Source organism: Neomonachus schauinslandi, chromosome 1, assembly GCF_002201575.2.
Source record: "Neomonachus schauinslandi chromosome 1, ASM220157v2, whole genome shotgun sequence".
NCBI lineage: Eukaryota > Metazoa > Chordata > Mammalia > Carnivora > Phocidae > Neomonachus > Neomonachus schauinslandi.
This window is the reverse complement of record NC_058403.1, coordinates 23,762,935-23,785,352: the sequence shown is the minus strand read 5'-3', so window position 1 is coordinate 23,785,352 and position 22,418 is coordinate 23,762,935. Positions and strand designations below refer to the sequence as shown.

The window sequence follows — 22,418 nt, the reverse complement described above, 5'->3', positions numbered from 1 at the left end:
GGCAGCAAAGAAGGTTTCCTGATTCTTCAGTCTGTTTCCTCAGGTAGAGGCACTGTGTTGAGAATAAAGAGCCATGATATTAAGGCCACCACGTTCACTGAGTCACTGCATGCAGGATAGGTGTCCTGGAGAATTTGCATGAGTCAGAAACTAATTTTGCGGTATTAATTCAGGTTAGTTGGAAGATTGATGCTTCTTCTGGGAAAGATACCTTTTCTGAATCAATATCGTTCCCATCTTAGTGATATTTCTCTTTAGCCTCTAATACAATTGAATGCATCTGTATTTCTTTTTTTTAAAAAAACGTCTCCTAGCGGGCGCCTGGGTGGCTCAGTTGGTTAAGCGACTGCCTTCGGCTCGGGTCATGATCCCAGGGTCCTGGGATCAAGTCCCACATCGGGCTCCCTCCTCGGCGGGAAGCCTGCTTCTCCCTCTCCCACTCCCCCTGCTTGTGTTCCTGCTCTCGCTGTTTCTTTCTCTGTCAAATAAATAAATAAAATCTTAAAAAAAAAAAAAACAAAAAAACGTCTCCTAGCTTTACTCATGAACAATTCACAAATACAAAATGTATACATATAAAATATACAATCTGATGTTTTGGCATACGTATACATTGTGAAATGATTACCACAATAAAACTATTTAACATATCCATCACCTCACATAGTTTGTGTGTGTGTGTGTGTGTTTGTGGTAAGCACTATATGATCTACTCTGTTAGCACATTTCAAATATACAACTCCGTATTATTAACTATAACCACCACGTTGTACATTAAATCACCAGAACTTATTCATCTTTTCCCACAACTTCATCCTTTGACCAATATCTCCTCATTTCCCCCTCCTTCCAGTCCTTGGCAACCACCATTTTCCTCTCCACTTCTGTGAGTTTGACTTTTTTAGATTCCACTTATAAGTTAGATCATGCAGTATTTGTCTTTCTGTGCCTGACTTATTTCACTTAGAGTTCCTTCTTCGTAAAGGCTGAATAATATTTCACTAAATTAAGTTCCATTAACTCACTTCTATTTAATGATAATGAAATTCTGTGGTGCGAGAACACTTAAAGAAGAGAACTCTCTTGCACTTAGGCATGGAAAGAACCGATGAGGCCCAGATGCCATCACTCAAGGGACAACGAACTTGATTCTTCACAAACAGGTGGCATGCCTCATCTCAGCAGTGGAATGCGGTGTGATTACCTGGCCATGAGAGAACAGGTTTTACTGGCTGTGGGTTCACCACTGGATAGTGGCAGATTCCAACACTGTAGCAGCCCAGGTGATTGCAACAAGAGCCAGGGCTATGGTGAGAAAGAACAGGAACCAGGGATTTCTCCCTGCAGGGATTCTTTTTCACCTAAAGTTTGTATACTTGGAGAAGAAATTTAACCTCAAGTATACATCATTATGAATATGATACTAGGTATACAAAGAAATGGTTAGGATGAGAAAACATTAAAATATTACAAATTTTTTAGAAAGGTGACAAATACTACCAGCATCACAATCCATGAAAATAAAACTTTTACTAATTAACTTTAGCCTGAGACAGTGCTGTAATATTTTTTCTACTTTTTTGCTGTATATTCTTAGATTACCGGTATTATGTAACAGTTTTTAAATATATTCTATAGAAAGGATAGAAAGATTTTTCACTCATGGTTGACCAAAATATATTTTTAATTTATCACTTGTAAAAGTTAACTTCTTTTTCTTTTAATTTTTAAAATTTTTTTAAGTAATCTTTACACACAATGTGGAGCTCAAATTCATGACCCTGAGATCAAGAGTCACATGCTCTTCTGACTGAACCAGCCAGGCGCCCGTAGGATTATTATTATTTTTTTTAATTTAGAAAGAAAACCTCTGTCAAGATAATGTTTTATGGAGTCTCCAAGATGTGTAAGAATTTTCCAAAGACTAGTTTCTTGTGTCATTCTTTCAAACATTTTTTTTTTTTTCTCCTCTACTTACTCACATGCTAGGGACAGGTTCTGGAGGGCATGCTCACACTGTTATAACTCCAGCCCTGCACACGTATCAGCACAGTGGGAAAAAGAAGCATTCGTGGAGGATATTATAATGGTGTGGATATAGTGGAAGAAAGGACACATGTATAAAGAGGAGAAATCTAGAGGGAAGTCACTGCAAAATGAGGTACATATATTCCACCAAACTCAACTAAATATATCTTCCCCTCAGCCAGATCCCAGCGATCACTTTGACCAGCACAAGCACCACTGAATAGAAGGGAGAGAGAGGGGACATTAGGAGATGAGAGAAGGGAAGGTGGAGAAGAGAAGAAAGATATGATGATTGTAGCAGTCAAGTTCTCCAGGGAAACAGAATCAACAGATTATACACAAACAAACAAACACACAAACACATACACACACACACACACACGCACGTGGGTAGTATGTAAGAGATTTATTTTAAAGAACTGGATCACATGTTTGTGGGGTTGGCAAGACTGAAATTTGTAGGGCAATCCAGTAGGCTAGAAAGGGTTTAATGCCGTAGTCTTGAGGGAGAATTTCTTCTGGAAACCTTAGTTTTCATTCGCAAGTCCTTCAACTGACTGAGTCCCACCTATATTTTGGGGGGTAATCTCTTAAAGTGAACTGATTATAGATGATAACCACATCTATGAAATAGCTTCACAGTAATACCTGGAATTCTGTTTGATTTAGTAAAGGGGTACTGTAGCCTAGACAAGTGGACACATTAAAGTAATTTATGTGTGCGAAATTCATGAAAGTGAGTAACAACATGAACACATTGCTAGGCCTTCACGATAAATCCATGACTATCTCTCAAATTTTTCAGAGCAGAAAATGCAGAACAGTAGTGGTTAACTACAATACTGGAAGGCACTGCATTTTGAGATAAAGTTTCAGAACATAATAGAAATCCCATGTTGTGCTTTTGTGTGGGGACCTGACACTGGAATGGCTTGTTGGGGAAAGAAACATCTGCCTTTGCAGATGATGATTTTGGACTTGACCCTTTATTTTTTAGAAATTGAAACTATATTCACCCTAAGAGCAGCATTATGCAGGACATAGATCTTAGAAATGACTTGGTAATGGCTTAGTCAAGGAGTCCCTTTATTTGAAAAAGCTTCTGTAAATAACCACTGGAAAAATAACAAAGGACATGGCCATAAGACCCTGAGTCATTGAAAATGACAGGAGTCTGATATCGCATATTATGTTTCATCTTCTATTTGTTCTTCATATGTTAAACTCATTACACAGCTTAACCTTTCAATTAAAAACAAAAGTTCTTTTCTAAAAGGAGTTGAAATTCTGGAAAGATGAATATAACTAGAGGATTAAATGCATCAGTATGATATTGAAGAATCCTTGGGTGTGCAGAGAGGTTCAGTGAGAAAAGGTAGGAAAGAGAAGCAGTAATATAACAGGAGTGAGGAAGAAAATAAATATTTTAGCAAAAACAAAATTTATAATAGGCAAACTAACTTTAGGGCTGTTGAAAGAGGAATTGATTTTTTAAGGCACAAAATCCTCACAGGGAAGAGAAAAAGTTGTTAAATATCAGTTTACATAAGAGTTTTGCAATATAGTAAAAAAAGAACTCTGAAGCTTTATTCTGTTACTGTAGCTAGCTTATGCTGTAGAAGAAAGAAAATAAATCAAATGTATTTATTTAATCCTTTTTGTCAGTAATACCCAGGGTGAGGAATTCATTTGTAGCTTTTTCGGTGCTGAGTTGCATCTTAGAACTTCACATATATTAAAGTAAAATATAATGCCTTTTGATCCTAAGACTTCAGGATATAGTTCATTTCTAGTTATGAAAAAAGGATGGTTTCTGCATAATGAAAATGTCACAGAAATTGTCTAACAACCTATCAGTTATCAAAATAAAGATTTTCAATATTTTTTGTTCATAGAATATATCTATTTAGATTTTTAAATTTTTATGTGATTCACGTTTCCTTTCACATTGAGTTACATAAGGTAGATAAGTCCTCATAATTCCAATATATTTTTAGAAACATTTAGGAGATTGTATTACAACAGCAAAAGAAAAACTTTTGTATTTTCCTTTAAGCTGTCATTGGGCTAATTTTTACTTTTTAGTCAGATAATGATCAGCTATAGAATCAAATATATTTTGCCTTTAAACTTTTCTACTCTTGAAAAGGGAGGTAGATAATATAAAATGGAAGAAAACTCAATGAAACGATATAGCATATTAAGAATTGCATCATTTATACTTAATAAAAGTTCCAGAAACCTGGATCATTAATGGAGACTCAAAAAGGATGAGTGAAGAATCCACTAAAATATGGATGAACCTTAAAAACACTAGGCTAAAGAAAAGAAGCCAGACATAAAAGGTTACATATTGCATGGTTCGATTTCTACAGAAAGTCCAGAATAGGAAAATCCATAGAGACAGAAAGATTGTCTCCACTATCCTTGTTGCAAGAGAAGAGAGACATGGAAAGACTAATGCCAGCAAGTACATGCTTTTCATGCAAGTGACACACATATCTACTCATAACTGCACATAATGTCTATTTCATAGCAAGTAACATGGACATGCCTACCACTTGAGGTGAGACAGTACACGTCCACCATATTCTCAGGAGAGCCAGACATCTTGATGAATGGTACTAGGTTCTAAAACAATGTACTTTTAAAAATGTTACATTTTTAACTATGATCATGTGTTAATCAAAGAGTTGATTTTATTTAAAAATACTATTCTATCAAGAAAGAAAAAAACAATAATTACTGATAATCAGTTTATAAAACTTGTGAAGAATAAGAACAATTTTATAAAATCTATCATCTAAGTCTATATTTATCATGATTTTTAGCATGCAGTGAAAAACCTGGAAAATAAACATAAGTATAATCAAATTGGTTATCTCCAAGTTAAAATAACACTTATTCTATTTATATATTTTTCTAGACTCTTCCCATAAATTTTCTAAAATGCATATTTATGATAAGCAATAAAACACTAAATGTTTTTAATGTGATTAGTGTTTTTGAATTGCACATCAACATTTTGGCTCTTTACTAGCCTAGTATTTTGAGCCCATAAATGATATTTTGTAATCAATATTAATGTTTATAAAGGACAGAATTACCATAGTCTCTTATAATAATATACATAAAATTATAGTAATAATAAGGTAAAAATTTTTTATGGCCAAATAATAGTGAGGTTCAGTGTGGATACATATGTAACCTAGGTTTTAATTATAATGGATATTTGTGTTTCTTCATTTAATTTGAAAAAATGTTATTTTTAGATACAAAGCAGCAAATAATAGAGGAAGGAGCAGTAAGTAGGACTGGAAGGGGAAAGGAGCTATGCCAGAACCTAGAAGGAGAGAGTCCTATGGAAGAGATCATCTTGAGAGATGTAGTAATACTTCAGCCCAGAGACAGAGCCAGACCATCACTGTGTTGGGTCATGGATGGACCCAGGAGAATAAGTACACTGCCATTACCATCCTTCCTTTTCCTATCTCTTTTGGGTTCCCATTGGCTGAAACTTTCTGGTAGTAAATGTGCATGGGTGCCTTTTGAAGTTGTCATAGGGATCAGACTTGAAGACTTTGATAAGAGGGTAGGATGTGGAAGTGAGGCAGGAAGGCGAACAGAAGCTACCTGGAAAATATAGAATCACCAACTTATACTCGAAGGAAACAATGCCCTTACTTTGCATGTAAATCATAATTTGCTTCATCGCATGCATTAATTGTGGCAAAGATTGCTTGAACTGCACAGATTTATGTCCCCTTTTCATTGTGCAAAGTTGAGGGAGTTGTCCACCTGCCAGGCACTCCCATTTCCCAGCTTCCAATGAAATGATGATGCAGCTGTACAGCGGGTAGCAGACAGGAGTGCTGTGCATGTCATTGAGGGGCTCAGGGGGTGACTGCACAATCCTCCAAAATTTCTTTTTCTAGTTGAACAACTAAATGCAGGGTACTATGAGGACTTGGGGCATTGTGGAGTCACTAAATGATAAGAACTTCAGTCCCAGAGTCATCATTTAGTGGAGAAATGTCCAGGAGGACCACTTGACGAGAAATATTAGCATTTTACTTATCATTAGCATTTTACTAATCAAAAAATGCTGTGTTAATGCACTGAGACTTAGGAGTTGTTTGTTTCAGTATCTAATGCCAATTATCCAGTCTAAAAATGCAAGTGGTATTAATCAAAAGAGGAAAAATGAAAATAAAAAAGGAGTCAGAAACAATTCTAAACATAATCATGTTAATGTTCATATATACCATATATAATATTTACATTTATATAATGCATGGTATGTATACTTTATATATAACAAAATGCATAACAAATCTTGTCTTCTGTGCACAGTCTGTTAAAAATCGTTCAACAAGTTTGATTCCTTTCAGAAATTGTATTTTACATTCTAAAATGTACATTTGATTCTATTTTATGGATTAAATTTTTCTATTACAATTTCCAGCTTTTCATCATTTTGACTATCATATATTATATTGATCAAATTAATAATAAGTCCTTGTTTGTACTAATGTCACTATTAGGATTATCATTCTGTTTGTATTCATTACTGGTCACCTTTTACTTGCCTTTTCCATGTCTGGTTATTTTTTTGAAAACCATAGTGCCTTCACAAAGCCAACGAGGGCTTTCCCTTTCCCTTATAGAAAGATAGGGTAAAGATCTGATCTCAAATTAGACAGAGATTGAAATGCTTTGTCTCTATAACCAGTTAGATAGTTTAAATGCACAGTCTTTGTAAGATTCAATCTACCCCTGGTCCATCTCTGTTCTTGGGGCATGTTCTTAGGACATTTCAATCTTTGGATTGAGACCCTGTCAAATCTCTGTTTCTTCAGCCCAGAAAACCTGGGAGATTTTGAGCTGCAGATATTTTATGTTTAGCTCTCCAGTTCCCTGATTCCTCCTGCTTCTAAGTCATTCAGATATGTTGAAGAGAAAATTGTGTTTTGAGGCAGGCTCCATTTCTCTGGTGAGATCTGTGCTAAGTATGACATAATCATAGGAGTTATTACTTTGTTTACTTGTAAACAAAACCACCAGCTAGCAGATGGAGATTCAGAATTTGTTCTTTGGGGAAAACTGGCTGTATTTGGGTATTTCCTTTTCTTTCTTTTTTTAATGGGTTTGCTTTTTTTTTTTTTAAAGATTTTATTTATATATTAGAAAGAGAGAGAGCAAAGCAAGAGAGAGCCTGAGTAGGGGGTGGGGAGGAGCTCACCACCAAGCAGAGAACCCAACGTAGGGCTTGATCCCAGGACCCTGGGATCATGACCTGAGCCGAAGGCAGACACTTAACTGACTGAGCCACCTAGGCACACTTGTATTTGGGCATTTTCAAGTTGTCTATTTCTTCCATCAGCCCTGTAAAGTTTCAAGAGAATGACAATTTTACTTTCTTTCAGTCGAGTTCCTCAGCATGGGCAAGTCTGACCCAGAGCCAAGCCCCTCCTTGGTCCCAGCTTATAATTAGCAAATGTCACCAAGAAGAAAACAGTCAGTGATAGGATAGTCAGCTCATCTAAGAGTCCTGCCATCTCTGGAATTCCAATTCTATTCTTACTGTTTTCACTGCTCTTAGTGTCTATGAAATTATGATTTTTGCAATGGACTGAGCTTTTCCAATTGTTACAGTGGAACTGTTAAGGTTGTCATGATTTACACAATATGAGTGTGAATATATGAATTAAATGCATTATGAAGGTCATGTACATGAATTAAATGTATTAATAGAAGTTACATTACTGTAACAGCTTCTGATGTGTCTCATTGCTTCTAATCTTAACATATCCCATGTCAGAGTACATTCTCCCAAAAAAAGAAGGCATGGTCCTTTAAAATATAAATATATTTGTACTGCTTCTCCAACCTTTCTAATGGCTTCTGTGCACATTTAAATAAATCCATAGTCTCTCCTAGGGCTTAAAACATTATATTATATGATTCCAGACTGGCATTCTGACTTTAATTTCTAGAAGTTCCAACAGGAATTTCATATCCTTAAAATAGGTTCCCATCTTTAGGTTTTCCTATTATGACACCTGTCACCCATGATTACAATGCCTCACCCAAACTCTATCCTACCCTTTTACCCTTGCTTAACACACACAGACCATATTTCTTATGTCTGAAAATCCCAAGCTTATTTTCATCTCAATTCTTTATCATTTGTTCATACTTTTCATAGAACTGTTGAATTGGCAAGCTAATTCCTCACCATTTAAGAATACAATCAAATGCCACTTCTCTGAACACCTTACTTAAATTAGTCCCTTCCCATCATGCTCAACTACACTATTTTCCTTCCTTTATGACACTCAACCTTATCTGAAATTATCTTTTGTGTTTGTCCATTCTCTGCAGCATACTTCCAAAATATAAGGAAGGCTATAATAAACTTTCTTGTACCATTTTCTTTTGCCATTTGTCAAATTATTTTGATAATACATATTTGAGGTGGATCAACTTTTATATCAAAGTTAATATTATTATGTCTTTGCCTCATTTTGTTATGTGTTTAGGGAACTATTTTTTCCAATTTACATCTATTCTAGGAGAATGTGGAAGTTCAGTAAAGTATTAAATACAAAGAAATTTACAAAACATTATACTGTTCTTTATTTAAATTTCATGATTTTTAGCATTTAGTGATTAAATATTTTTGGATATTTATATAAGTAGAGGAAAGTTAAATTTGAATTTCCCGTGTCTCAACTTTTTATGCCTAAGAAAATTTTTTACATAATACAGAGAACATTTTCCATATGTATACAGATCTATTTTTATATATTACATGACTCAGATTCAAAATACAGTTTATATGAGTGAACCATTCAAATTCAAACCTACACAATGAGGTAATAGTGACTAAAATAAAAATATTTTTGTAGTTTCAAAGTATTTCAGAAAAAATTAATTCAAACATAGAATTATTTTTTAAGGTTTTATTTAAGTTTCAGTTAACATACAGTGTAATATTAGTTTCAGGTGTTCAACATAGTGATTCAACACCTCCATACAACACTTGGTTCTCATCACAAATGCACTCCTTAATCCTCATACCTATTTAACCCATCCCCCACCTACTTCCCTTCTGGTAACCATTAGTTTGTTCTCTATAGTTAAGAGTCTGTTTTTTGGTTTGCTTCCCCCTCTCTTTTATTTTCCCTTTGCTCACTTGTTTTATTTCTTAAATTCCACATATGAGTGAAATCATATGGTATTTGTCTTTCTCTGACTTATTTTATGTAGCAGTACTTTAGCTCCATCTGTGTTGTTGCAAATGGCAAGATTAATTCTTTTTTATGGCTGAGTAATATTCTTTTTTAATGGCTGAGATATCTTCATTATCTATTCATCAGGTGATGGACAGTTGGGGTGCTTCCATATCTTGGCTATTATAGGTGGTAGATAATGCTGTTATACATCGGGGTGCATGTATCCTTTTGAATTAGTACTTTTGCATTCTTTGGGTAAATACCTAGTAGTGCAATTGGTGGATCATAGGGTAGCTCTATTTTTAACTTTTTGAGGAACCTCCATACTGTGTTGCACAGTGGCTGCACCAGCTTGCATTCCCAGCAACAGTGGAGGAGGGTTTCCCTTTCTCCATATTGTTGCCATCACCTGTTGTTTCTTGTATTGTTCATTTTAGTCATTCTGACAAGTGTGAGGTGATATTTCATCATAGTTTTGATATGTATTTTCCTGATGATCGGTGACGTTGACGGTGACGGCATCTTTTTGGTGTCCGTTAGCCATCTGGATGTTTTCTTTGGAGAAATTTCTATTCATGTCTTCTGCCCATTTTCTAATTGGATTATTTGTTTTTGGGGTGTTGAGTTTGTAAGTTCTTTATATATTTTGGATGTTAACCCCTTATCAGATATGTCATTTGCAAAGATCTTCTCCCATTCTGTAGGTTGCCTTTTAGTTTTGTTGTTTCCTTTGCTGTACAGAAGTTTTTATTTTGATGAAGTCCCAATAGTTCATTTTTGCTTTTGTTTACCTTGCCTAAGGAGACATATCTAGAAGGAAGTTACTACCAAGGATGTCAAAGAGGTTACTGGTTATGTTTTGCTCTAGGATTTTTTTTTTAACGTATTTTCTTTTTATTATGTTATGTTAATCACCATACATTACATCATTAGTTTTTTTTTTTTTTAATTGCTATGTTAATCCCCATACATTACATCATTAGTTTTAGATGTAGTGTTCCATGATTTATTGTTTGTGCATAACACCCAGTGCTCCATGCAGTATGTGCCCTCCTCAATACCCATCAACGGGCTCACCCATCCCCCCACCCACCTCCCCTCTAGAGCCCTCAGTTTGTTTCTCAGACATAGTCTCTCATAGTTCGTCCCCACCTCCGATTTCCCCCACTTCATTCTTCCCCTCCTGCTATCTTCTTCTTCTTTTTTTTTTTTAACATATAATGTATTATTTGTTTCAGAGGTATAGGTCTGCGATTCAACAGTCTTACACAATTCACAGCGCTCACCATAGCACATAGCCTCCCCAATGTCTATCACCCAGCCATCCCATCCCTCCCCCCCCACCCTTCCAGGAACCCTCAATTTGTTTCCTGAGATTAAGAATTCCTCATATCAGTGAGGTAATATGATACATGTTTCTCTCTGATTGACTTATTTTGCTTAGCATAATACTCTCCAGTTCCATCCACGTCATTGCAAATGGCAAGAATTCATTCCTTTTGATGGTTGCATAATATTCCATTGAATATATATACCACTTCTTCTTTATCCATTCATCTGTCGATGGACATCTTGGCTCTTTCCATAGTTTGGCTATTGTGGACATTGCTGCTATAAACATCAGGGTTCACATACCCCTTCAGATCCTTACATTTATATCTTTGGGGTAAATATCCAGTAGTGCAATTCCTGGGTCATATGGTAGCTCTATTTTCAACTTTTTGAGAAACCTCCACACTGTTTTCCAGAGTGGCTGCACCAGCTTGCATTCCCACCAACAGTGTAGGAGGGTTCCCCTTTCTCCACATCCCTGCCAATATCTGCCATTTCCTGACTTGTTAATTTTAGCCATTCTCACTGGTGTGAGGTGGTATCTCATTGAAGTTTTGATTTGGATTTCCCCGATGCCGAGTGATGTTGAGCACATTTTCATGTGTCTGTTGGCCACTTGGATGTCTTCTTTGGAAAAATGTCTGTTCATGTCTTCTGCCCATTTCTTGATTGGATTCTTTGTTCTTTGGGTGTTGAGTTTGATAAGTTCTTCATAGATTTTGGATACTAGCCCTTTGTCCGATACGTCATTTGCAAATATCTTCTCCCATTCTGTCGGTTGTCTTTTGGTTTTGTTGACTGTTTCCTTTGCCATGCAAAAGCTTTTTATCTTGATGAAGTCCCAATAGTTCATTTTTGCCCTCGCTTCCCTTACCTTTGGTGATGTGTCTAAGAAGAAGTTGCTGCGGCTGAGGTCGGAGAGGTTGCTGCCTGTGTTCTCCTTTAGGATTTTGACAGACTCCTGTCTCACATTTAGGTCTTTCAACCATTTTGAGTCTATTTTTGTGTGTGGTGTAAGGAAATGGTCCAGTTTCATTCTTCTTCATGTGGATGTCCAATTTTCCCAACACCATTTGTTGAAGAGACTGTCTTTTTTCCATTGGACATTCTTTCCTGCTTTGTCAAAGATTAGTTGACCATAGAGTTGAGGGTCCTTTTCTGGGCTCTCTATTCTGTTCCATTGATCTATGTGTCTGTTTTTGTGCCAGTACCATACTGTCTTGATGATTACAGCTTTGTATTAGAGCTTGAAGTCCAGAATTGTGATGCCACCAGCTTTGCTTTTCTTTTTCAACATTCCTCTGGCTATTCAGAGTCTTTTCTGGTCCCATACAAATTTTAGGATTATTTGTTCCACTTCTTTGAAAAAAGGTGATGGTATTTTGATAGGGATTGCATTATATGTGTAGATTGCTCTAGATAGCATTGACATCTTCACAATATTTGTTCTTCCAATCCATGAGCATGGAACATTTTTTCATTTCTTTGTGTCTTCCTCAATTTCTTTCATGAGTATTTTATAGTTTTCTGAGTACAGATTCTTTGCCTCTTTGGTTAAATTTATTCCTAGGTATCTTTTTTTTTTTTTTTTGAGAGAGAGAGAGAATGAGAGAGAGCACATGAGAGAGGGGAGGGCCAGAGGGAGAAGCAGACTCCCTGCCGAGCAGGGAGCCCGATGCGGGACTCGATCCAGGGACTCCAGGATCATGACCTGAGCCGAAGGCAGTCGCTTAACCAACTGAGCCACCCAGGCGCCCTATTCCTAGGTATCTTATGGTTTTGGTGCAATTGTAAATGGGATCGACTCCTTAATTTCTCTTTCTTCTGTCTTGTTGGTGTATAGGAATGCCACTGATTTCTGTGCATTGATTTTTATATCCTGCCACTTTACTGAATTCCTGTATGAGTTCTAGCAGTTTTGGGGTGGAGTCTTTTGGGTTTTCCACATAAAGTATCATATCATCTGCAAAGAGTGAGAGTTTGACTTCTTCTTTGCCAATTCGTATGCCTTTTATTTCTTTTTGTTGTCTGATTGCTGTGGCTAGGACTTCTAATACTATGTTGGATAGCAGTGGTGATAGTGGACATCCCTGCTGTGTTCCTGACTTCAGGGGGGAAGCTCTCAGTTTTTCCCCATTGAGAATGAAATTTGCTGTGGGTTTTTCATAGATGGCTTTTATGATATTGAGGTGTATACCCTCTATCCCTATACTCTGAAGAGTTTTGATCAAGAAAGGATGCTGTACATTGTCAAATGCTTTTTCTGCATCTATTGAGAGCATCATATGGTTCTTGTTCTTTCTTTTATTAATGTATTGTATCACATTGATTGATTTGCAGATGTTGAACCAACCTTGCAGCCCAGGTATAAATCCCGCTTGGGCATGGTGAATAATCCTTTAAATGTACTGTTGGATCCTATTGGCTAGTATTTTGGTGAGAATTTTTGCATTCATCTTCATCAAGGATATTGGTCTGTAATTCTCTTTTTTGATGAGGTCTTTTAAAAAAGGGATTGATAAGATGTTGGTTGAAAAAGGGAAAAAGAAAAAGAAATTTAAAAAAATTAACTTTGAAAGACTAAAGACTTATGGGAAAAAAGCCATAAATTCCAAGTGCAGTATTCCCCTAGCGCTGGAGTTCTGTCATTCTCATTGATGGGTAAACTTGGTCTTGGCTGGCTGTTCTTGCTGATCTTCTTGGGGAGGGGCCTGTTGCAGTGGTTCTTAAATGTCTTTGCTGGAGGTGGAATTGCCCCACCCTTGCCAGCCAGGCTAAGTAATCTGCTCGGTTTTGCTCTTGGGAGCTTTTGTTCCCTGCAAGCTTTCCGTACAGCTTTGGAGGACGAGAATGAAAATGGCAGCCTCCCAATCTCTGCCCTGGAGGAGCTGAGAGCTCAGTGCCTTGCTCCTCAGTGCAGCCCCAGAGAAAAGCAGTCAGTCACTCCCGTCTCCCCGGTCTCCAGCCGCACTCTGTGCTCACCCGGCCTGTGACCGAGTGTTTCTATCTCTGGCACCGACTCAGTGTGGAGTCTCCAAACCCAGCAGATCCCTGCGGTGTGCTCCCGCGCCGCTCCTCTGGGGGGAAGGTGGGGAGTCTCCCCAGATCTGCCGCTTCTTGGGTCCCTGCTGGAGGAGCAGGGGCCCGACTGTGTTGTGGATCATGGTTTATGGCAATCCCGAGCTGAGAGCCCGCTCCTCGGCTCCGTCTCTGCAGCCAGCTTCCCCGCTCTGATACCTGGGAGCTCTGCCACACTCAGGCACACCCAGTCTTTCTGTGCCCCGAGCGTCCTGGGACCACACTGTCCCAGCGAGGATACCACCCCCCTGCTTAGCCACTGGAGCGATGTCCCTCAGCGGAGCTGACTTCTAAAAGTTCCGATTTTGTGCTCCACAGCTCTATCACTTGCCAGTAGTGGCTAACGGAGGCCCCCCCTCCCCCTGCCGTCTATCTTCCTGAATATCGCCTCAGATTCACTCCTCTGCACGTCCTACCTTCCAGAAAGTGGTCACTTTTCTGTTCAGAGGGTTGCTGCTATTCTTTTCTTCAATCTCCTGTTGAGTTTGTAGGTGTTCAGAATGGTTTGATCCCTATCCAGCTGAATTCCTGAGACCAGACAAAATCCAGGTCTCCTACTCCTCCGCCATCTTGCTCCTCCTCTGCTCTAGGATTTTAATGGTTTCCTGTCTCACATTTAGCCCTTCAATCCATTTTGAATTTATTTTTGTGTATGGTGTAAGAAAGTGGTTCAGTTCATTCTTTTGCATTTTGCTGTCCAGTTTTTCCAAACACCATTTGTTGAAGGGACTTTTTTCCATTGGATGTTTTTTCCTGCTTGTAGAAGATTAATTGACCACATATTTACAGGTTCAGTTCTGGGCTTTCTATTCTACTGATCTATATGTCTATATTTGTGTCAGTACCATACTGTCTTGGTCACTACAGCTTTGTAATATAACTTGAAGTCTGGAATTCTGATGCTTCTACCTTTGCTTTTCCTTGTCAAGACTGCTTTGGGCATTTGGAGTTTTTTTGTGGTTCCATACAAATTTTAGGATTGTTTGTTCTAGTTCTTCAGAAATGCTGTTGCTATTTTGATAGGCATTGCATTAAATGTGTAGATTGCTTAGAAATGAATTATTATTTCCTTTCCTAGATTAGATGAATATCAAAAGAGCTGATTTAATTTTAATGCCATCGATTGTATTTATTACCAAGTCGTGTTATTCCTTAGTAAGGCCAAAAATTGACATATTCAGTTTTTATCCAAATGTTGATTTATGAGTGGTATTTTTAATATTTTTCCTCACTTTTTTCTTTCTTACTTCACCTCATTGTTATGATTTCTAAAAAACTCTTTAATGAAGCAGAAATTTGTTTGTGTTCTGTCAATAATGAAAGTACCTATTATGAAATAAAAAAAGGACCTGACTTTACTCCTGCCCAACTATCACATCTTCTAAACATGAATTTGATGCAGCTGATGTATCTGCATTAATAATATCTGCTGCTTTCATCATTAAATTCCACCCACTGCTTAATGCCTGGAGCTTCAAAAATATGAGAATTAGCTAAAAGAGTCTCAAATTAAAGAAAAAAAATTGAAGCTTTGAAAACATGTATTACCACCTATAATCTTTCATAGTGGGAAAAGTCACAGCCCACATCCATACATGGAATACATCAAATTCCTTAACAGTTGAGGAAATTTAAATCAAAGGAAATTATTGGTGGAAAGTTAAGTCTATGTTGTGTTGCTGGGTCAAATGAAGACTAAGACAATAAAGTAATGAGTGTCATAAGGTCTGAAAAGAGGGCTCATTTCAAAGTAATTATATATTCAACTATACATAACATTAGATAATTTTTAAGTAAGGAATATTTAAACTAAATTTAAACATTAAAAACAGGTAATATAATTGGATATATTATATATATGCAATCTGTATATAAAAATGAGTTTTTTAACCTATTTATGTTCAGTATGTGAAGATTACAGAACAAAGAATACACTAAGAGGGATATAAGTAGGTAATCATAGACATTATATTGTAGGTATATCCTTAGTTTTAAAGCCTCTTTTTACTATACAGTAAATGGTGGGGGGTGGGAGGGATGGGGTGGCTGGGTAATAGACATTGGGGAGGGTATGGGCTATGGTGAGTGCTGTGAATTTTGTAAGACTGTTGAATCACAGACCTGTACCTCTGAAACAAATAATACATTATACGTTAAAAGAAAAAAAAGAAGATAGTAGGAAGGGAAAAATGAAGGGGGTGGGAATCAGAGGGGGAGATGAACCATGAGAGACTATGGATTCTGAGAAACAAACTGAGGGTTCTAGAGGGGAGGGGGGTTGGTGGATGGGTTAGCCTGGTGATGGGTATTAAAGAGGGCACATATTGAATGGAGCACTGGGTGTTGTATGCAAACAATGAATCATGGAACACTACATCAAAAATTATTGATGTAATGTATGGTGATTAACATAACATAATAAAATAAAATTTAAAAAAAGAACTATATCTTCCCCTTCATGCCATTCACTGAAGATATGCTTGTTGATTTTATTTATCCATTGTGAAAGATATTAAGTGTAGCATTATCCTTGACACCAAAGTCAAGTTATACATAACTTATAGGAATTGATCATAGACACTTCTTCACTTTAATGAAATATAATTGATATATTAATTTCAGGTGTACAACATAACGATTCCATATTTGCATATATTGCAAGATGATCACCATAATAAGTCTAGTTAATATCTATCACCATACATGGTTATAAATGATGAGAACTTTTAAGATCTACTCTCTTTTTTTTTTTTCCACTTTATAATACAAGTTCATAAGCATTAGATTAAGAGCCACCTCTATTCAGATGTCAGGGCCTTGGTTTAGGGATTTTCTAAGGGAGATTCTTTTGCTATATACTTGGCTAAATCCTTTGTCCTCATTTACAGATTACTAAGATTCTTTTTGTCTAGTGACATTATTATCTTTCAGAATTCATAGGTCCATTTTGTTGAATTGCACATTTCCTCCCCACCCTTCTGCCCAGCAGCATCCTTCATAACACTACTAATGCTCTCATTGTACTGGTTAAGTGGCTCATAGCTCCTCCTCATTAAGAGTTTGAAACATTCTCCAGAATTTGGAAATGTATTTAGTAAATATATAGTAAGCCACAGATTATTTTTCAGACTCCAAAAAAAAAGCTAAAATGTTAAGTTTCTAACTTTAAATTAATACTTCCAAGTATAATTTCCAACATTTATAACTGTAAATTAATTTACATTTTCTAATAATAAATTAAAATTATTAGGTGATAGCTTCATCAGAATGGACCATATATATAATATTTAAAATATATGTATATTTTTAAAAATCTGTTTCATTGTATTAGGACCCAAATTTCAAATGATGCTATTGAATTTTTAAAAATGATTTTTTATGTGAATACTATGCAATTTAAATTGTTGTATGATATATACAGGCTTTATAGAGTATTAAGACACATATCCTGATTCATCAACCAAAATTTTATTCAGGATCTGAAATCAATGGCAGGCTTAATGCTTTTTTAAAATAGATAGCACTGTTTTAATTAAAAATGTCAGCAATGTAATTACTCCTTAAGCAAAAGGCCACAGAGAGGAAAATTGGATGATACTTAAATTGAGCATATGAGAAAATTAATTTGCGTTAAAAAAGTAGCAATTAGACACTTCCATGGCAGCATGAGAAAGATCACAATTTTGTCTTTTACTCCTTTGCAAAGTAGAATTTTTTGAATTTATTTATTTTAAAGGGAAACTAAACCAACAGAAGTATGAAAAATAACACTAGTTGCAAAACCCAAAAAATGCATGCTATCTTAAAATATTTCTAGGATATTTCATATTGCTTTTAACCCTCTCAGTCTTTTGTTTCTTTATTCCCAAAACAGATTACTTAAACTAAAATTTTAAATCTGCTTCCAGTCTAAAATGCTGAAATACTTATATAGTTTTTGTGGTTTCTTAGATAATTGCTAAATATGTACTGCTTGATATCTGAGCAGATTGATCATTTAGCATTTAGTCAGCAAGAAGAAACAGTTGTCTTTCCCCTATATTCTATTACACTTTGTACACAGATTCTTCATTCTCAGTACCCTTTTGTAATTTATAAAAAAGGAATCTCAAAATAAATAACTGTCTATTTATATACAATCCTGACAGAGAAAGAAGACATACTGGATTTACTTGATTTAAGTACTTTTTTTTTGGTTAATCATAATTGTTGCATTATAATTTTATAAATACAAGGAAGGTAGGCCCTATCATTTAGGTACATTCTGCAATGAGTCTTTAGACTTACTAGGATTAATCTCTATCTTGTCTTTCAATGTTTACTGTTTTTCTTTTCCAATAAAGACTGCTGCCATAACTGATAGGTGGATGATGTACATGGTTATCTAGTACATTTAAAACACTATACCATCTTACTGACCATAGGCCATAGTCATGATCACCATTTCTTACCCTTCACCTGGGCCAGATTTCATACCACAAGGAAGAAAGTAACAATATCTATTTTCTGTATATTTAGTTATCAAGGATTGCTCTCTCTCTCTCTGAAACCTTATTTCGTTCCATTGCTTCTACAGAAAAGTAAGACTGAAGCCATTATACTCTTATTGTAGAAGAGCAAAGTTTAAATGTCACTAATAATTGAGGTATTGTTTTCTTATTTTCATACTTCAATACATTTAATGGTTTAACATTTCTAAATCTTCTACTCTTTCAAATCAGTCTAGCCTCATCAAAACGTCATTTTTCTTCTAAAAAAACTTTCCATTTTTTCTAAGTATTTATGAGATAACATTATTTTAAAATTCAGTTTTTCTTATAACAGATGTCCCCAGAGGATATTTCTTTTCTTTTCTCAAGTTTTTATTTAAATTCCAGTTAATTAACATATAGTGTAATATTACTTTCAAGTGTAGAATTTAGTGATTCATTATTTACATACAACACCCAGTGCTCATCACAAGTGCCCTCCTTAATCCCCATCACCCATTTAACCCATCCCCCACCCACCCCCCCTTCAGCAACCCTCAGTTTGTTCTCTATAGTTAAGAGTCTGTTTTCTCATTTGCCTCTCTCTTTCTTTTTCACCTATGTTCATCGCTTTTTTTCTTAAATTCCATATATGAGTAAATCATGGTATTTGTCTTTCTCTGACTGACTTATTTCACTTAGCATAATACTCTCTAGCTTCATCCATGTCATTGCAAATGATAAGATTTCATTCTTTTTTATGGTTTAGTAATATTCCATTATATATATAGCACATCTTCTTTATCCATTCCTCAGATATTATTGAACTGTAATGTCTCCTCTTGGAATCAAATGGATCAAAATTTAAGGTGACAAGAGTGATAATATGATAATGTCTTGCTAATATAAGAGTATTCTTATACTATATTTCCCTTTCTATGGCAGCCCTGTTTGTGGATTTTCCAGGTGGCATTCATCCTCATTCATCAGTGATTAAATCTTAAAGGAAATGTAAACATAAATTTTCCCCAAGGTTTTCAGTGATGTTTATCATTGAAATACCTTTAAATTTCAATTCTTTAAGTTATTTACTTTTAAAAATATAACTTAATTCCTTTATTTTTTTTTTTTTCCTGGAAGAGAAAGACTGAAGTACTGAAATTTTATGTTTTTTTCTTGTTTGTCTGTCTTGGATTAGGTCAAATGTGAATGTCTGAAGAATCTCTCAGTGGGGTCAGTAAGGATATGCCTGACATAGAAATATATGCCTGCAACTGATAAAAGTGTTATAAACTGAAATTTAGAATTGAAAATTATAAGCATATATGGGAAAATGAAAATAAAGCAATTGGGAGTGGATATGTAGTGTGGTCATAGGGAAATTGAGGAGATACAATTGATAATGGGACTCACCAGTGAGAGGATAGGCAGAGAAAGATGATTCAGTGAAGACACTTGAGAAAGAATGGTCAGAAAAAATTGGAGTAAAACCTTGATGCCTTGGAGTCATAAAAAGAAAGAGGACAGCATCACAATGTAGAAAGATATGCCAATGATATAAAATACTTCAGAGAGATTAAATAATAATCAAAATGTATCCATTTGATTGAACAATCAGTAAGTTTATGGGGGTCACATTTATGAGTCATTCAATGGAATGGTAAAAATGGATGTTTAAATGCAGTAAGTGAAGAAAGCTGAGGAGGCGATGAACTGAATACATAGTTTAGATAACCTCCACTGGCAAACTAAATGTAGACAAGGAAATAGCAGAATACCTATTGGAAGAAGGAGGGGTATACCACTGAGGTTTTTTTTTCAGCCTCATGGCATTGATATTTTATCTATTTAGGAGGAAGCGTGATTCCTGACAGAAAAAAGTAGGTGGTAAGAGGGATTGCCTGCAAAAATAATCATGTAAGGGAGCCTGGGTGGCTCAGTTGGTTAAGCAATTGCCTTCAGCTCAGGTCATGATCCTGGAGTCCCGGGATCGAGTCCCACATGGGGCTCCCTGCTCAGCAGGGAGTCTGCTTCTCCCTCTGACCCTCCTCCCTCTCATGCTCTCTGTCTCTCATTTTCTCTCTCACAAATAAATAAAATCTTAAAAAAAAAAACATGTAAATTTTGACAGTTACCCTCAGTAAAATTATAACCTAAAATCAATTACACAGAACTGATACTTACCAAGAATAAAGTATAAAAGAAGTTATGTACAAGATTCATGTCTGGATTCTAACCTGACACATTTCCCTGTGTCAGAATACTTGCATACTAAATTTTACAACTCTAAATAAAATGCAAATGGCACCACTCAGCCGGGCCCAAGCCTTCTCAGTAGCAGTGCCTGTGTCTTGGTGGTGGCCGTAGCCCAAAGTCATACTGGGGTTATACCATTTTAGTATTCCCTTTGGAAGGGGGCAGTGTGTATGACTGACTACAGTATCAACATTTGCACTTGGTGCTGGATGAACAATATGGTGACATAAAAGCCTGAGGTTCTTTGACTACAGAAGACCAGATATTTATTCCAACTCAGATTAGTCATGTATGTCTTAAAGAATGGCTGTAGCAGGCTAGACAGATATCAGTGGGGGAAAGGCAGGCAATGAAGACTCAGACTTGAAGCACAAGAAGGATTCACCATACCATTCCTGGCATAAAAACAGAAGCAGCTACGTTATGTGGAAAAGGTAGTCTCTAGAAATTGTAGAGACAGCCAACTTTGTTGCTTATATTTACAATGGTCAATTAGTGACTATTTTAGAAGCTCTTTATGTCCTAGTAAGTGATTTTTTTTCATACTTTCTAAACAAAAAGACTAAATCTTCATGGGAAAATGGGGTGATTATTAAGCTGCCTGGGATCTACAATTACGGTCATTTATGCTTCAAAGAAAGAGAGGATCAGAGGATAGAAACTTTTAATACATGTCTCACAAGTTAGTTGATCTGGGTTTGGTTTATTTAGAAGCATTTGTGGTCACTGTGTCTTTAATACTAATCTTTGTGGTAGTATCTTGCTCTAGATGTACAGACGTTTATATAACAATATGCTTACTCTGTAATTGGAGCATTTTCAGCATCCCATTTTAAAGGTCTGGGTATTGTTATTAAATACGTTTTTGTTGGAAAGTCTGTACTGGATATCCCTTGGCTTGGGTTCTTCTGCTTAGCTTTATAGTCTGTGTAAGCACAGAGATTAATTATGTCTAAATAGGGCCCTGGATATATTCAACACTTCCATGGTGATTCTATTATATTAGGTATTCTTTACAATTTCAGTTTTAACTAGTTTAGCTCTTCTTTTAAGAGGTGACAAGATGTGCCTACTGATGGTACTATGAGTGTTTATCTCACCATTTCGTGCGAAAACACTAATATTTTTGTGCCTTTAAAGATGTCAATTTTTTCTACAAAGTCAGCCTATGTGTTTTCAAAAAGATGAAAAAGTAATGAATGACAATCTCTCTAATATGTATGCAATTCTTCATAATAATGAAAAAAATTAACTGGTGCAATTGAATAGCAAGCTGGAAAAAATCCCCTAGAGAAATGGAAATCTGATCGCATTATGAGAAAAAAATATTTAAAAGGCTAATCTGTAATTCTGCTACTAAATGAATTTGAATATCAAATGTGACTGAAAAAGCATTTTTCTTCTGTTAAGCAGAATTTTAGGATGTCCCTCATGACCTTACCTCAGGTGTTAGTCCCATGATTATGTCATGTTACATAGAAAAAGATGTTGCAGATGTAGGTAAGATTACTAAGGAGTCGACCATAAAGCAGAAATTATTCAGGTGGTGTTAATCTAATCACATGACCACTTTGAAAGCAGAAAGTTTTCTCATTGTTGGCAGAAGATGAAGTTAGAGAGATTTGAAGTACAAGAAGGATTTACCATGCCATTGCTGTCTTGAAAATGGAAGGAACATACAAAAAGAAATGCAGGTGGGGGCGCCTGGGTGGCTCAGTTGGTTAGGCGACTGCCTTCGGCTCAGGTCGTGATCCTGGAGCCCCAGGTTCGAGTCCCGCATCGGGCTCCCTGCTCGGCGGGGGGTCTGCTTCTCCCTCTGACCCTCCTCCCTCTCATGCTCTCTGTCTCTCATTCTCTCTGTCTCAAATAAATAAATAAATAAATAAATAAATAAATGCAGGTGACATTTAGAAACCAAAAGCAGATCCTGGCTGACAGCCAGACATGGAACAGGGACTTCAGTCCTAAAATGACAAGAAACTGAATTCAGCCAACAACCCGAGTAAGATTGAAAGAG

General features: G+C 36.2%; 1 pseudogene; it reads left to right on the top strand.

The window, feature by feature from the left end:
• The first annotated feature begins 1,108 nt into the window (after positions 1-1,108).
• LOC110571167 lies at positions 1,109-21,653 on the top strand (annotated as a pseudogene).
• The last annotated feature ends 765 nt before the right edge of the window (positions 21,654-22,418 follow it).